The sequence below is a fragment of the Nicotiana tabacum genome, chromosome 3 (genome assembly GCF_000715075.1).
Source record: "Nicotiana tabacum cultivar K326 chromosome 3, ASM71507v2, whole genome shotgun sequence".
NCBI classification, from domain to species: Eukaryota; Viridiplantae; Streptophyta; class Magnoliopsida; order Solanales; family Solanaceae; genus Nicotiana; species Nicotiana tabacum.
The window spans coordinates 125,685,554-125,704,623 of record NC_134082.1 but is presented as its reverse complement, the minus strand read 5'-3'; positions in this window follow the sequence as shown (position 1 = coordinate 125,704,623).

Genomic DNA, 19,070 nt, shown 5'->3' with positions numbered 1-19,070 from the left:
TTATTCCTTGTCAGTCATTGTTACCTAACCAAATTGCATCATACAGTTTCATTGTTACCTCTGTCTCAAATCACACGGGTACCCGCGCTCACTGTGGATGTGCAGACTCCGGAGGGGCTCCTACAGCCCAAGCGCAATAATAACATAAGGCCTGAAAGCCTTCTCACTTCACTCATAAGGCCTGAAAGCCTCCTCACATCACTCATAAGGCCTGAAAGCCTCCTCACATGACTCAAGCCACCGTGTGGCATAAATAGTAACTCAGGCCCTTCGGCCTCATATCACTCAGCATATCCTCACATATGGCCCTTGGCCTCACTCACTCCGAAAATCATCACAAGCCCCTTGGGCATTTGTAAAACAGTAGTTCTCAGCCCAAAATATCATTTAGAAATATCATTTGAGTTTCAAATCTGTATAAAAGTGGCTGAGTTTGTAAAACAATAATCATCAACAGGATTGAGTTTAAATATAAGTCAAAACAATGAGGAAATAGTGATAAAAATTCCCGAAGGATTCAAATAATTGGCACGAAGCCCAAATATGGCAAACAACCCAAATCATGATGATAACAAATCAGGTTCAATCAAATATGCAGTAAAATCATCAATACAGGATGGACGATGGAACAATACAGGGATAAGAAGAAGGATCTCCACATGGTGTTTATCGATCTAGAGAAAGCGTACGACAAGGTTCCTAGGGAGGTCTTATGGAGATGCTTAGAGGCTAAAGGGGTCCCGATTGCCTACATTAGGGCGATTAAGGACATGTATGATGGAGCTAAGACTCGGGTTAGGACAGCAGGAGGCGATTCAGATTATTTTCCGATTATTACAGGATTGCATCAAGGGTCTGCGTTCAGCCCTTTCCTATTTGCCCTGGTGATGGATGCTATAACACATCATATTCAGGGGGAGGTGCCATGGTGCATGCTATTTGCTGATGACATAGTTCTAATCGACGAGACACGACGCGGCGTCAGCGAGAGGTTAGAGGTTTGGAGACACACCCTTGAGTCCAAAGGTTTCAGGTTGAGCAGGACGAAGACGGAATACCTTGAGTGCAAATTTGGGGCAGAGCCGACGGAAGCGGGAGTGGAAGTGAGGCTTGATTCTCAAGTCATCCCTAAGAGGGGTAGTTTCAAGTACCTGGGGTCGTTTATTCAGGGGTCCGGGGAGATCGACGAGGATGTCACACACCGTATAGGGGTGGGGTGGATGAAATGGAGGTTAGCGACGGGAGTCCTGTGTGACAAGAAAGTGCCACTGTTACTGAAAGGTAAATTTTATAGGGCAGTGGTTAGGCCTGCTATGTTGTATGGGACCGAGTGTTGGCCGGTGAAGATCTCACACATCCAGAGGATGAAAGTTGCAGAGATGAGGATGTTGAGGTGGATGTGCGGGCATACAAGGAAGGATAAGATTAGAAATGAAGATATTCGAGAGAAGGTGGGTGTGGCCCCCATGGAGGACAAGATGCGGGAAGCAAGACTCAGATGGTTCGGGCACATTCAGAGGAGGAACACTGATGCACCGGTGAGAAGGTGTGAACGACTGGCAGTGGTGGGTACGAGGAGAGGTAGGGGGAGACCTAAGAAGTATTGGGGAGAGGTGATCAGGCAGGATATGACGCGACTTAGGGTTACTGAGGACACGGCCCTAAACAGGGAATTGTGGAGATCGAGCATTAAGGTGGTAGGTTAGGGAAATTGTGATGTCTTTGTTACAGCGCACTAGAGTGAGACTAGCCAGTTAGGAAGTAGTCTTAGGATGCTATTGATCAACTACTGATGATGGACTTTATCTCCTGTGTATTAATACCTTACATCTTTCTCGTATTTCCTATATCTCTTATATTGTTGTTACTTTGTTTTTATGGTATTTATGTTATGTTATGGATTTTATGGTACTTTATGTTGTTTTATTATGAGTCTATTGATAGTACTAATATAGTGTCTCTTGTTGCCTCTTTGAGCCGAGGGTCTCCTGGAAACAGCCTCTCTGCCCCTCGGGGTAGAGGTAAGGTCTGCGTACATATTACCCTCCCCAGACCCCACTTGTGGGATTACACTGGGTTGTTGTTGTTGTTGTTGTTGTTGTTGTACTCACCTCAAACCGGCCAAAGCTCTAGCTCGATATGCCCTTGCCTCTCAAATTAGCCTCCTTGTGTGACGAATCTGCTCAAAATCACAACGAATATGTCGCATTATGCTAAAAAGACAATACCCAATCGAAAACACTCGAAAAATATCAAAAATAACGAATTTGGCAAAACCCGAGCCCCGGGCCCACGTCTCGAAACTCAGAAATTTTTACATCAATGGGTTCCTTGTCTCCCCACGAGTCTAACCATACTAAAATTATCAAATTCCCATAACATTTCAACCCTCAAATCCTCAATTCTATCTGAGAGGGTTTCTAACTTTTCCCTCTAAATTCACAGATTTAATGCCAAAATTTGTAATAGATTCGAGTAATCTAACCAAAATTGAGTTAAGAATACTTACCCCGTTGTTCACCCCGTGCGGTTACTGTTCACGCACGGTTACTGTTCACGGTACTGTTCACTGGGTACTATTTCTGCAATTTTTCTCCAAATTTTCCTAAGTCCGAAATCACTCTGAGACACCTCCGAAATACTCCCGAGCCCTTGGGGCTCCTAACCACATATGCACTAACTCAACAACATTCTACGAACTTAATCGTGCGATCAAATCGCCAAAATAATGTCATATACCATGAATTAAGCTTTAAAATCCAAGAATTCTTTCAAATTTCATAAAACATCAAATTTTCCATTTTGAGTCCGAAACACGTCAAATGACGTCCGTTTTCAACCAAACTTTACAGAAAGTGCTTAAACTATATATAAGACCTGTATCGGGCACCGGAACTAAAATACGGGCCCGATTTCATCACTTTCTAATCAAATTTCATTTCCATTTTCCTTAAATATTTTCGAAAACAATTTTACTCAAAAATTCATTTCTCGGGCCTGGGACCTCGGAATTTGATGATTCTTGTTCGTATGAGTCACATATAATGATACAAACATAGCCCTTCAGTCGAAACTCAATTCGGAGCTCGTTTGCTTAGTGCGATATCCATTTCGCTCGTTAAACAATTAACAGATGTTTCGCGTCAAAAACCCAATCGCGACTCGATGAAATTAGACCAAACTTTCCAGATCAGTCCTATAATTCATTATCAAAATTCAGGAAGTCTCGAAATCAAATTTCAATCTCGAGAAATAAAAATTGACCTTTGGATCATTACGTGCTTATGCTCAAAACGGCAAAAATCTTCCAAAAACTCTTCCAAAACTTATCCGAGCCTCACGTGACCCCGACCAAACATGCCAACACACCCCATAACAGCATTCAAACTTTTCCAATCAACAAAATACCTCAAACAACATCAAAACCATCAATTCGCATCGAATTCAAGCCTAAGTTTTCCAAAAACTTCCGAAACACGCATTTGATCAAAAACCCGACCAAATCACCTCCGAATGACATGAAATTTTGCACACATATCCCAAATCACATAATGAAGCTACAAAAACTCTCGGAATTCCATTCCGACCCTTAGATCAAAATCTCACCTATCAACCGGAAATCGCTAAAATACTACTTTCGCCAATTCAAGCCAAATTCCACACCAGACCTCCAAAACCAATTCCAGTCGCACTCGTAAGTCATAAATCACCTAATGGATCTAGACAAATCATAAAAATTCCGATCCGAGATCATTTACATATAAGTTAACTCTTGGTCAAACCTTTCAAATTCAAAGCTTTCAACTGAGACTATTCTTCCAAATTTATTCTGATTAACCTGAAACCCAACACCAATGATTTACATAAGTCATAATACACCACAAGGGGCAAGTAATTCCCAAGAACTGGCGAGCAAAGTACAAAAGCTCAAAACGATCGGTCGTGTCGTTACATCTCCCCCACTTAAACACACGTTCGTCCTCGAACGTACTCAGAGTTGTTCTAAAAGCCAACCAATAGCTGAATAACTTTACCATGCATATACCCGGGGGTGATCCTACATCACCCTATCTCATATAGGTCCGATAACACAATGTAACTGAACTTTCATAATCCAACCTAGCACATAAACCTTAGAACCACATTTCCACTTCTGAAATCATCTATAAGATCAGAATCTCACATCTATACTTTGAATAAGTCCGAACAAGCTATATTCACCCATATCTGCATCTTCAGGTGCAATTATATGACATACCACATAACTCAAACATATGTAGAGATAAATTCCATTCATAGCAGTTGTACGCAACAACCGAATACAGGTAGAAAACCTCTTATCACTAAAGTCTCATTCCAGCACTTTCATATATTGCCAATGATAATGAAACACACAATAAGCCATAACCATTTCCCAGATCAACCATTCATTAAGCCACTTTTTTTTTGGCAAATACCAAAGCAAATTTTTGAGCAGAACCTCGATATTATCCTTCCAACATGTTGAAACCGAATCCGTTGTATTCATTGATGATCCCAACGATCTCATCTAATCCAACACAATTACTCTTCCCGCCCGACTTTCATTATGAAACTCCGATAGAACCGCACCATAGGTACCTATAACCAACAGATCGTAATGTCTCACAACACTAAAAGGTAACACATAGATCCCCACAATTGCTAATAGCTCAAAACAATCGAAGCAACACATCCTCCGCCAACAGCAACTCGAAGTCAACAAAACCGTCTCGATGCCGGAAACATATCCCATATTGGTCTACCAATGGACCATACATCAACTCTAGTTACACACAACCGATAAATAATCCTTCGAAGGTCCACAATGACTAAATCATAGCACATACTAATACCTGACTAACTTACCCACATTTTTGCCATCCACAACCACAATCTAACCTGTATATGAGAACTCCTAGTCTCCAAGTCCATAAAACATATGAATTACCATATCTGATCCTAATTCCGCCACTCTCATATATAACTCACCTCTAGTACCCAATCACTTCACGAGAGATACAAAAACATTCTTCTGTGCCACCAAGCAAACTCGAATATCAGCAGTCAATCTAGCCAGAAAGTGTCGCAATACTACCGAAGTGCCATCCACTTTATCATGTTACCCTTTTTCTGAACATATACTATCGTCAAATCACTTCTAATTAGAAATATCATTCCCTTAACCATCTAAGGCTACCCGCTACCTAAGAGTTTTATGAACTTCCTTTCGGAGCTGAACTGTAACTCTACACACACAAATCTCGATCCTTCACTACATACCGCACATACCATACCATCCTGGTATAACATGAGAACTTCATCTCCCTTCTGAGCCATACGAATATACGTACTCAAATAATCAAGAACTTTCCATTGGTCCCATCTAGAAGAAAAGTCACTACACATCCCATGTTCCGCATGCCCATAGAAAATATACATCTCCAAACCGCGGTAATAACCATCAAGAACTCTCCGAATTCTCTTTGCACAAATTAGACCTACCAGGACTTAATCCTTCTAACTCGGCCAAGCTAAGCAAGCCATCAAAACCCAAGAGCATTGCTGCAAAATACTTGTAAGAGCTCATTACCTCGAACACGCACAAGGAGTTAATCATATCCTTACCATACTGATTCGGTCTACTATCAAGCTATTCCATCTATCTAATTTCCCTTCTGATTCATTTTCAACTTGATATTACCTCTTGCTGTAGCACCACAATTCCTCAACCCAGGATCACTACACGAGACCCGAGTACAAGACCACACTATCTAAGACCCATAATCCGCTGAATACTCTCTCAAATATTCCCAGAAACACCACATTCCAGAATACTTTACTCTGAAGAACTTCCTGCGAATCTAAATCCGTTACCTTTACTTTCCTGATACTGATACATAGAATCCCATAATTAACATAAAAATGACACAAATCTTAACCTCTTCCAATGAAAATACAGTCTCTAACCACATACACAACCTTAATATACCCGATTGTTCCCTGTAGAATCTCGAACACATTAGAACCATTCTTGAAAGTCATTCATTCTTATTCAAACTGCAACTAACCTGACCTAACGAACAGAACCACCCGTGCCTCATAGCACTCCGATACCGCAAAATGAAATCCTCATCCCAATACAACCAAGCAACTTCCTACTCTATGCGCCGAGCATTCTTTACCAATAACACTCTAGACATTTCGTGATTTTTTTATGAAGCATAATATAACCTTTGTCAAAGAATTTTCCTCTACTCGAGTCATCCTCGGTCTCAATTTCGGCAAGCCATAACTGATTCGCCCGTATGCCTCAAACTGGAACCAACATAGCGCCTAACCGTGCAATTACCTAATCAATAGCATCTCCCCCACTTGGCCCGAAACCATAGATCAACACACACTCAATAACTCATAAACTTATACTCTATTGATGCCATAATACCATAGTGAGATTAAACTCAAACCTTCATAAGCTCGTGGCACACAGACCATCTGGTACTTCATATCTTTTACAAATCTCGCATTTACTCTCATAACAATTAAACCCACTCTCTCATGCGTCCCATATTCAAATTTCAACACTTATACTTCACTAGTAAATGAGATCTTCTAACGGACACATAAGGATCACACAACCCCAAAATTCTTCGCAGGGGATAACCCACCTGCTTCGCCTTAACTAACATTTATGTATACCTCCCACCATCATAAACTGTACGCAATCACTTAGTCTTCCCGAGTCTGAACTCATACCACAACATGATTTTTTGTTTTTCACTCACAACTGGGAAACATGAAAAGATTCTTCACACGCCTATAACTCGAGGCTATACCTCGAATCAAGATGAAATTCAAGCACCTAATAGTTCTTCTATCTTCCAGCAGACCATTCTTGTCGTTTCCAAATCATATGAATACATCTCGCAGTACTAACATACTCATCACATAGTTACTCAACCATCACTTCCACTAATAGGGACAATACCGAACATATAAGTTCAAAACACTTGCTCACACAATCTGCACCTCGGTGCTCAAGCCATAGGTAAAGATCTGGCCTCAAGTCCTTCAGACTGGCCCATCATCAATTTATAGAGATCACATCTCGCCCCTCAATCGGGGAATTACAAGCCATCGAGGCACATTTGATATTGAGCGCTCATGCACGCATACGAACACGTGGAAGGATTTCAAAGAGTTACATTTCAAGCTGAATCAAAGGACACACGATAAGAATTCAAGAATGTGATGTTTTCCTAAAGGTTCTGCAGCCTCTCGAGGATAAATACAGACATCTCCGTACCGATCCGCGAGACTCTACTAAACCTGCTCATGACTCGTGAGACCTATGTAACCTAGTCTCTGATACCAACTTGTCACGACCCAATTCCAAACCCGGTCATGATGGCGCCTCTCTTGAAGACAAGGCCAGCCAGTCTAACCCAATTCATCTTTTAAAGCAATTAATTAACACAAATATAGATAATAATGCAGAAGTCCAGCCCGACACAGCCCTAACCGGGGTGTCACAAGTCACGAGCATCTATAAGAATGAAATTTCCACTTTACAGTCTAGAAATACACTGAACAAGAATAATGAATAACATAGAAAGACAGTGGTGCTGCGAACGCTGGCAATCACCTCGCTAAAACCTCTACAACTCTGCCTCCACGCAGCCAATACCCGCTACCGGGTGAACAAATACCTGCAACTGCACGCGAGGTGCAGGGAGTAAAGTGAGTACTCCAACTCAGTGAGTAATAAAGGTAAATAATAATTGAGCAGCAATAAATCACGTAAAGCAACCAACATGCTATATAGAAGCAGTGTAAAACTCCTTGAGAAAAATCAGTGAAACTGTGAATTCTTTAGAAAATACCTTGGCTCAGTTTTAAACCTCTTTTGAAAATGATCTTTTCAACAGTTGTGAAATAATTTCAAAACAATAAGTGCCGCTATGCACAGAAATCCGCCCCTCGGGCACAAATACCACAATTAAACAAGTAAAAGACAAGTGAGTATGCAAAATAAACATATAAACCTCGCCCCTCGGGCAATCATATAGAATAGTACCAGCCCCTCGGGCACAATTAGTTCCTGGTCAGCCATTGTTACCTGACCTCACGGTGTTATTCCTGGTCAGTCATTGTTACCTGACCAAATTGCATCATACAATGTCATTGTTACCACTGTCCTGGTCAGTCATTGTTACCTGACCAAATTGCATCATACAGTGTCATTGTTACCACTGTGTCAAATCTCATGGGTACCCGCGCTCACTATGGGTGTGCAGACTCCGAAGGGGCTCCTACAACCCAAGCGCAATAATAACATAAGGCCTGAAAGCCTTCTCACTTCACTCATAAGGCCTGAAAGCCTCCTCACATCACTCATAAGGCCTGAAAGCCTCCTCACATCACTCAAGCCACCGCGTGGCATAAATAGTAACTCAGGCCCTCGGCCTCATATCACTCAGCATATCCTCACATATGGCCCTTGGCCTCACTCACTCCGAAAATCATCACAAGCCCCTTTGGCATTTGTAAAACAGTAGTTCTTAGCCCAAAATATCATTTAGAAATATCATTTGAGTTTCAAATCTTTATAAAAGTGGCTGAGTTTGCAAAACAATAATCATCAACAGGAGTGAGTTTAAATATAAGTCAAAATAATGAGGAAATAGTGATAAAAATTCTCGAAGGATTCAAATAATTGGCACGAAGCCCAAATATGGCAAACGGCCCAAATCATGATGATAACAAATCAGTTTCAATCAAATATGCAGTAAAATCATCAATACGAGATGGACCAAGTCACAATCCTCAGTAGTAAAGGACCCCGCTCTCTTCATCCAGCGCGTGTCTCACATCAATATAGCACTATGATGTGCAATCCGGGGTTTCAAATCCTCAGGACATCATTTACACTCATTACTCACCTCAAACCGGCCAAAGCTCTAGCTCGATATGCCCTTGCCTCTCAAATTAGCTTCCTTGTGCGACGAATCTGCTCAAAATCACAACGAATATGTCGCATTATGCTAAAGGGACAATACCCAATTGAAAACACTCCAAAAATATCAAAATTAACGAATTTGGCAAAACCCGAGCCCCGGGCTCACGTCTCGAAACTCAGAAATTTTTACATCAACGGGTTCCTTGTCTCCCCACGAGTCTAACCATACCAAAATTATCAGATTCCCATAACATTTCAACCCTCAAATCCTCAATTCTATCCGAGAGGGTTTCTAACTTTTCCCGCTAAATTCACGGATTTAATGCCAAAATTTGTAATAGATTCGAGTAATCTAACCAAAATTGAGTTAAGAATACTTACCCTGTTGTTCTCCATGAAAATCTATGAAAAATTGCCTAACTCGAGCTCCAAATCGTCAAAAATGGAAAAATCTCCCGAACTTAACATTCTGTCCGGTACTGTTCACCCCGCGCGGTTACTATTCACGCACGGTTACTGTTCACGGTACTGTTCACTGGGTACTATTTCTGCAATTTTTCTCCAAATTTTCCCAAGTTCGAAATCACTCCGAGACACCTCCGAAACACTCCCGAGCCCTCGAGGCTCCTAACCAAACATATGCACTAACTCAACAACATCCTACGAACTTAACCGTGCGATCAAATCGCCAAAATAACGTCATATACCATGAATAAGCTTTAAAATCCAAGAATTCTTTCAAATTTCATAAAACATCAAATTTTCCATTTTGAGTCCGAAACACGTCAAATGACGTCCTTTTTCAACCAAACTTTACAAAAAGTGCTTAAAATATATATAAGACCTGTACCGGGCACTAGAAATAAAATACGGGCCCGATATCATCACTTTCTAATCAAATTTCATTTCCATTTTCCTTAAATATTTCGGAAAACAATTTTACTCAAAAATTCATTCTCGGGTCTGGGACCTCGGAATTCAATGATTCTTGTTCCTATGAGTCACAAATAATGATACAAACATAGCCCTTCAGTCAAAACTCAATTCGGAGCTCGTTTGCTCAGTGCGATATCCATTTCGCTCGTTAAACAATTAACTGATGTTTCGCGTCAAAAACCCAATCGCGACTCGATGAAATTATACCAAACTTTCCATATCAGTCCTATAATTCATTATCAAAATTCAGGAAGCCTCGAAATCAAATTTCAATCTCGAGAACTAAAAATTGACCTTTGGATCATTACGTGCTTATGCTCAAAACGGCAAAAATCTTCCAAAAACTCTTCCAAAACTTATCCGACCCTCATGTGACCCCGACCAAACATGCCAACACACCCCATAACACCATTCAAACTTTTTCTAATTAAAAAAATACCTCAAACAACATCAAAACCATCAATTCACATCGAATTCAAGCCTAAGTTTTCCAAAAACTTCTGAAACACACATTTGATAAAAAACCAGACCAAATCCCCTCCGAATGACATGAAATTTTGCACACACATCCCAAATCACATAATGAAGCTACAGAAACTCTCGGAATTCCATTCCGACCCTTGGATCAAAATCTCACCTATCAACCGGAAATTGCTAAAATACTACTTTCGCCAATTCAAGCCAAATTCCACACCAGACCTCCAAAACCAATTCCAATCGCACTCCTAAGTCATAAATCACCTAATGGAGCTAGACAAATCATAAAATTTTCGATCCGAGATCATTTACACATAAGTCAACTCTTGGTCAAACCTTTCAAATTCAAAGCTTTCAACTGAGACTATTCTTCCAAATTCATTCTGATTAACCTGAAACCAACACCAATGATTTACATAAGTCATAATACACCACACGGGGCAAGTAATGCCCAACAAAGTGCAAAAGTTCAAAACGATCGGTCGGGTCGTTACACTTATTCCTTTCATTTATACTTCATACTTTTTAATTATTAATTGGTATTGAACTAAATCAAATATCTTTAAAACCTCAAATCAAATTTAATTGTTACACATATTTTTGAGGTAAACATTTTGGCGCCCACCGTGGGGCTAAAGATAATAGTGATTATTTCACTACTGATTTTCATTACACACGTTATTTTTACACTTTTTTCTTGTCAAGATTTTCTGATTTTAAGGATTAAACATGTCAAACTCGCAAAATGCACCCGTTCATGACAACGAAGGTCTTGGATTTCATGGGGAAAACAACAATTTAGGGGTCGGCGTACCACCGATAAACCCTTGGGAAGTGCCAAATGTGGAACCAGTTGATGTTAGTTCACACATTGCTTTAAATGCAGATTTAGGCACAGACCCCGGAGGGAGTGTACGCATAGAAGCCCAATCTGGGGGCCAAGGAACACCAGGTATAGGAGATGGGGGAATCAGCCTCCAAGTGATATTCGATATGCTGCAAGCTCAGCAGATCACAGTTGCTCGACTTCAAAGTCAAAATAAAACTCCGAGTATAGCTGATCTAGAAAACACTCGACGTGCTGAGCCATCACCAGAGAGGTCGAACAGAAATGACTTAGGGACTGACCCCACCATTATGAGGATTTTCGAAGAGCTCACCAAGAGGATCGAGTTCCGGAAAAAGAAGTTTGAGAACAATGATAAGAAGGTGAAGTCTTATAACTCTCGTGTTGACCAAATACCGGGGGCACCTCCGGTTTTGAAAGGTTTAGATACAAAAAAGTTCATACAAAAACCATTCCCTCATAGTGCGGCTCTTATGCCCATCCCTAAGAAGTTTCGCATGCCCGATATAACCAAGTATAACGGGACAACCGACCCTAACAAGCATATTACTTCATATATTTGCGGGATCAAATGACTTGAATGACGATGAGCTTGAATCAATCTTGTTGAAAATGTTTGGAGAAACATTGTCAAAAGGAGCTATGATTTGGTATCACAACTTGCTTCATAACTCTATTGACTCGTTTGTTATGTTAGCAGATGCCTTCGTGAAAGCACACGCCAGAGCCACAAAGGTGGCAACGAGAAAATCGGATGTCTTCAAGATAAAACAAAGGAACGATGAGATGTTGAGGGAGTTCATGTCTAGGTTTTGATGGAGCGAATGAAGTTACCACCGATCTCGGATGACTAGGCAGTACAAGCTTTTATGCAGGGTTTGAATGAAAGGAGTTCAATTGCGTCTCGACAACTAAAGCACAATCTGATCAAGTATCCAGTTGTGACATGGTCGGACGTGCATAACTGTTACCAATCGAAGATTAGGGTCGAGGACAACCAGTTGGGAGCCCCCTACGGTTCAGTTCATCCTGAAATGTTGGAAGCTAATCCCCTGAGGGATACAGACAGGGAATCAAGGCCAAATAAAGAACAATATCAGCCATACGTCGATTAGAGAAACAACGGTTCGGGTCGTAATGAGGTCAAAGCTCTCGGGGACTCATGAGTAAAAGAGGGTTCGATAAACACACCAACCCCGCAGAGGCACCTCAATCGTCAGAGTATAATTTCAGTGTAGACACATCAGAGATCGTGCTAGCTATTGGAAGAATCAAAGATACTAGGTGGCCCAGGACTATCCAAACCAATCCTTCTCAGAGGAATCTAAACTTATTGTGTAAGTATCATGGCACACATGGCCATAGAATCGAAGACTGCAAGCAGCTAAGGGAGGAGGTAGCTCGACTGTTCAACAAGGGTCACCTTCGACAATTTTATAGTGATCAAGCTAAAAACCACTTCAGGGAGAGAGAAGCAAGAAAAAATGAGCAGGAAGAACCACAACATATAATCCACATGATCGTTGGCGGTGTCAGCATCCTACAAGGACCTGTGTTCAAATGCACCAAGGTATCGATCACCAGAGAAAAAAAAACTTGGAGCTATGTGCCTAGGACGTCGTATCACTCTATGATGAGGAAGCAGAAGACATATCCCAACAGCACAATGATGCCCTGGTAATTTCTATTCTTTTAAATAAAATTCAAGTTAAACGTGCTCTAGTGGATCCAGTTAGCTCAGTAAACATAATCAGATCGAGGGTCGTAGAACAACTCGGCCTACAAGATCAGATTGTACCTGCATACCGGGTCCTAAATGGCTTCAATATGGCAAGCGAAACAACAAAGGGGGAGAGATAATCCTACCAATAAATGTAGTCGGAACCATACAGGATACGAAATTCCATATCATTGAAGGCCACATGAGGTATAATGCACTCCTCGGGAGACCACGGATACACAACATGAGGGCAATTCCCTCAACTCTTCACCAGAGGATGAAGTTCCCAACAGAGGATGGAGTGAAAACAGTTTACGGAGAGCAACATGCTGCAACGGAAATTTTGCAGTCAAGGAAGTGGTGCCGATACCAAAGCCTTCGACCTTAGAGAACTCGAGCACCTAAGGTAAACAGGCGGCTAAATAGCAATCACCACCCTAGCCTTGACGGAATCAGAGCAACAGGTAATCGAAGACGGAGAAGATGACTTCCTTGCTCCTCGAACCTTCGTCGTTCTCGAAGAGTCCGATGCAACCAAATCAACTGTCAAGGAACTGGAGAAGATAATACTGATCGAGTACATGCCCGAGAGAAAGGTATACCTAGGAACGAGATTTACCCCCGAACTCAGGAAAAAACTCATTCAATTTCTTATTGATAATATGGATTGGTTTTCTTGGTCCCATTTAGATATGATAGGAATTCCACCAAAAATCACAACACACTGGCTAAGCATCGACCCCAAGTTCAAATCGGTAAAGCAAAAAAGGAGGCCCCAGTCCGAGGTGAAACATTCATAAAGGACGAGGTAACCAAACTTCTTAAAATAGGGTCCATTCGGGAGGTAAAATACCCTGAATGGTTATCCAATGTAGTTGTAGTGCCTAAAAAGGAAATAAACTAAGGATGTGTGTAGATTATAAGGATTTAAACAAAGCATGTCCGAAAGATTCTTCCCCACTACCCAACATCAATCGTATGACCGATGCCATGGCTGACCACGAGATCCTAACTTTTCTCGATGCCTACTCCGGGCACAATCAAATTTAGATGAGCCTGGAGGACCAGGAAAATACTTCGTTTATCACTAAATTTGGAATTTATTGTTACAACGTGATGCTCTTCGGGCTAAAAAATGCGGGAGCTACGTATCAACGCCTATTTAACAAAATGTTCGAAGCACAAATAGGTAAAACGATGGAATTTTACATTGATGATATGTTGGTTAAGTCCCTGCGCGTAGAGGACCATTTAACTCATTTGCAGGAAACATTCAAAATTTTGAGAAAGTACAACATAAAGCTTAACCCGGAGAAATGTGCCTTCGGAGTTGGCTCGGGTAAGTTCCTCGGCTTCATGGTGTCGAATCGGGGTATCAAAATTAACCTTGATAAAATAAAGGCCTCGAGGATATCATGGTCGTGGATAATGTAAAGGTCATGCAAAGGTTGATAGGACGAATAGTTGCCCTGGGTCGGTTTATTTCGAGGTCATCAGATCGGAGTCATAGGTTCTTTTCTTTGCTCAAAAAGAAAAAGGATGTCGTGTGGACCCCGGAATGTCAGGAAGCCTTAGAAGAATTGAAGCAATATCTATCGAGCTTGCCTTTGCTTCACACCCCGAAGGTAGATGAAAAACTTTTCCTATACTTGGGAGTATCCGAGATAGCGGTAAGTGGTGTACTAGTTCGAGAAGAGCAAGGTACGCAATTCCCTATTTATTATGTGAGCCGAACTCTAGGAGATGCTGAAACTAGATACCCTCACTTAGAAAAAGTAGCACTTACACTCATAAGTGCATCTAGAAAGCTAAAACCATATTTTCAATGTCATCCCATATGTGTATTAACCACTTACCCCCTTCAAAATGTTTTGCATAAGCCCGAGTTATCGGGCCGACTGGACAAATGGGTCGTCAAACATAGCAGGTATGATATTGAGTATCAACCCCGAACGACCATCATCAGGGGTATGGACCCTGTTCACGGATGGTGCCTCAAATGTGAAAGGGCCCAGGCTTGGCAATGTCTTAAAGCCACCTACGGGTGGTACCATCTGACAATCTATCAAAACTTCTAGGTTGACTAATAATGAGGCCGAGTATGAGGCCATGATTGCAAGTCTTGAACTAGCCAAAAGCTTGGGGAAGAAGTCATTAAAGCCAAGTGTGATTCACTGTTGGTGGTAAACCAAGTAAACAAAAGCGTTGAAGTTCGAGAGGATAGAATGCAGCGGTACTTAGATAAGCTACAAGTAACTTTGCACCGCTTCAAGGAGTGGACTCTGGATCATGTGTCTCGAGAACAAAATAGCGAGGATGATACACTTGCTAATCTGGGATCTTCGGTTGAAGAAGATGATATAGTCCCGAGAACTGTCGTCCAGTTATCAAGGTCTATAGTTGAAGAGGGTAATATCGAGAAAAATTCAACAAGTTTTACATGGGACTGGAGGAATAAGTATATCGATTATTTGAAAAATGGAAAACTTGCGTCGGACCACAAAGAATCAAGGGCCCTACGAACCAAGGCTGCAAGGTTTGGATTAGATGAAAATGGAACACTCTACAGGAGAATGTTCGATGGGCCATTGTCGATATGTTTATGGCCAGGGAACACCAATTATTTTCTACAAGAAATCTACGAAGGTACTTGTGGGAATCACTCCGGCGCCGAGTCTTTGGTCGTAAAATTATTAGAGCGGGGTATTACTAGGACAACATGAAAAAAGATACTAAGGAGTTTGTCAAAAAATGTGATAAGTGCCAGCGGTTTACACCGATGATCCATAAGCCCGGGGAACAACTCCACTCGGTCCTATCCATGTGGCCTTTCATAAAATAGGGGATGGACATAGTCGGTCCTCTACCAACGACCCCAAGTCAAGCTAAATTTATTTTGTTTATGACTGATTATTTTTCTAAATGGGTGGAAGCACAGTCCTTCGAGAAGGTCAGAGAAAAAGAAGTTATTGACTTCTTCTAGGACCACATCATATGCCGGTTTGGGATATCTTCCGAGATTGTATGTGATAATGGAAAACAATTCATCGGCAGCAAGGTGGCAGAGTTCCTCGATGCACATAAAATAAAGAGGATCTTATCAATATGTACCACCCAACCGGAAATGGGCAAGCCGAGTCCAAAAACAAAATTATCATTCAAAACCTAAAGAAAATGTTGGATGATGTGAAGGGAAAATGGAGGAAAGTTCTACCCAAGATCCTTTGGGCATATCGAACAACATCGAAATCTAGCACGGGGGCTACTCCGTTCTCTTTAGTATATGGCTCTGAGGCCCTTATCCCTGTCAAGGTCGGAGAACCCAGCGCCAGGTTTTGACATGCATCGGAGGAGTCAAATCACGAGGCTATAAATACTAGCCTGGAGCTATTAGATGAAAAAACAAGAAGCAGCACTTGTTCGGATGGCCTCACAGAAGCAAAGTATCGAGAGATACTACAATAGAAAGACCAACCTTCGACACTTCAGAATCGGGTACTTAGTTCTACGAAAAGTCACCCTCAATACTCGAGACCCGAATGAAGGAAAACTGGGCCCAAATTAGGAAGGACCATACTGAGTCCTATCACACCTCCTTTTTGCGCGCCCGACCCCGAAGGGTTAAATGCGCGAGGGAGTTTTTCCAATTTAAGTGACAATATTCGAAATGGGATTATTTATTTAATTCAGAGTCGCCACTTGGGAAAGGTTTGGCTTTTGGTGTCCCAAGTCACCGGTTTATCTTGAATCCCAAATCGAGGAAATTTTCGACTTTTCCAAATGAAGTCTGCGAACCAGAAATTCTAAGTAAGGAATTCTGTTGACCCGAGGGAAGGTGTTAGGCACCCTCGAATCCCGTGGTTCTAGCACGGTCGCTTAAATTGTTATAATGGCTAAATATCTGATTTAAATACATGTTATGACTTACGTGCTTTTATTAAGTTTAAACCGCTTTTATCATTATCACTTATTTTTATAGAATTGCAACGTCGTGAAAATGCATCTCGAACCACGTCACAATCAATGCGCCCGTGATCGTCAACACATTTTGACTCCGTTGAGATATGGATTTGGGCCACATCAATGTGCACCCGAATTTAAGAATATAATTTACTTAAACCGTGACTAAAAAAAAAAAGTCTAAACGCGTTATTATTTTGAGGAAGGCCATGAAATTCACTAAACGGCCTGTCCAGAATTCTAAATATTTATTATGGTTAATTTTGAGGGCCCCACAATTTACGTTTTTATTTGGCGAGGCTCGTCTCATTATTTTAGAAGGAACATCCTAAAGCGACTATATTTCTAATGTGTTTATCTCTAAAAATAGAAGAAAAGATGCATGCTAATTCAATTATATGCTTTGGCCAAATCCAGATTTTGGTTAATCATCTGATTAATTATTTACAGAGTGAAGAAACGTTGTACCTCATGAAACATGCTTTTAATTTGATAGAAGAATTATATACAAGATTGATGAAATGCTACGACTACTACAAGAGCTCCTTAACATTAACTTATTTAGACAAGATTAATTAAAACCACTTATTAGAAGATGCGACTAATGATATTTGAAACTCATCCTATAAACTGCCTAATGAAGCTGAAACTCGAGAATGAAACTGTATTATCTTTAGCTAGATTTAAGCGGCCATTTGCCCTTACATATTCAAAGCATGCTGACAGAGCGAGTTTAAGTTAACAATCGTGTTAAATAGCTGCACATTTCATGAATTGTATTTACATCTTGTATACTACTAAACGAGTCAAATGTCGCAGTTTTAGATTGGCATAAACTTTAATTAAGTACAACCTTACTAATGTATCTCTATTAGGCTAACAGACTAGAAACTTACACATCTTAACAACATTTATATATATAAAAAAAAATTCGTAGGCAATGCAACAAATGATTATAACTCCTTCAGATCTTTCGATTCAACTTTCATTGCAACATCAGACAGATTCAAAATGTGTACCTGAGGAAATGCTTACAATGAAGGAAGTAGGGGAGTCAGTTGAGCAACAGTGCAAGCGGAACAACAGTAACAGATGAACAACAGCAGGACAAATTCCCAGTGCAAAAATGCAATTTAGAGCCAATGAAAGATGGCAGAATGTAGCAAATTCCCAGCAATATGGAATCGGAATTTAACCAGAATGGATCCAGAACTGAACTGATACTACACACAACTAGTAATCTCAAGCAAGACTCAGGATAAATCGATATGGAACAGGCAAATCCAGACTAGTTGAGAATCAAGACAAAGATGAAAAAATGCAGTTTCTTCTTTCTGTGTTAGGCCTCTCTTTATCTATTTCTGTCCGTGTGTTTTCAGACAAACTCTCTTTTCCTGTTTTCTTATCAATCCCCCTTATATCAGTGTATTCCCCTCCCTTTATTATCAATGTCTATATGTGTGTGTGTGTCTATGTGTGTATATGTATGTATTTTTGCTCTCTCTTCGCAGATCTATCTGATCTCCTCCCTCTTATGTCTGTCTCCTTTTTCTTTTATAAGCCTAAACCTCAGCCCTTTTAACAGCCTGTTAGACCAAAAGAACACCCCTCCCATGTGCCATCATCTTTTCAGTTTCCACTTAGCTATTTAAGTATTAAACCCATGACATTCCCTTGGCAGGCTTAAACTTTTTAGTAATGTTTATTACTTCTGAAACTTAAAGCAGAATATGGGCAGCAGGATATAGTCTGACAGCACATGCTGTCCAACTATTTAATTCAAAAGCACTTAGGCAGGGCACAGGCTGTGCGCAAAATGCACATGTTGTGCATAAGTGCACATGCCCTCCAATTTCAAAACTGTGACTAAACAGAACATTGATTTTTGCATTTCTGATTCAAATTACCAATTATAAATAAGCAAACTCAGTTCCTAATTGATTCAAACAAATGCTTAGTAGAAGTAAGTCGATTTGTTATTGTTCGGACAACTGAAACTAATTGACGACATATGTCGACTCGACTATACTAGTTATAACACATACAATCGTAACCAAAAATCAGACATTTAAAGGTATCACACGAGGGGTTCATATTGCAATGTTAACACAGAAAAGCCCTAGGAACTAAATGAATGACCAATTACGAATTTA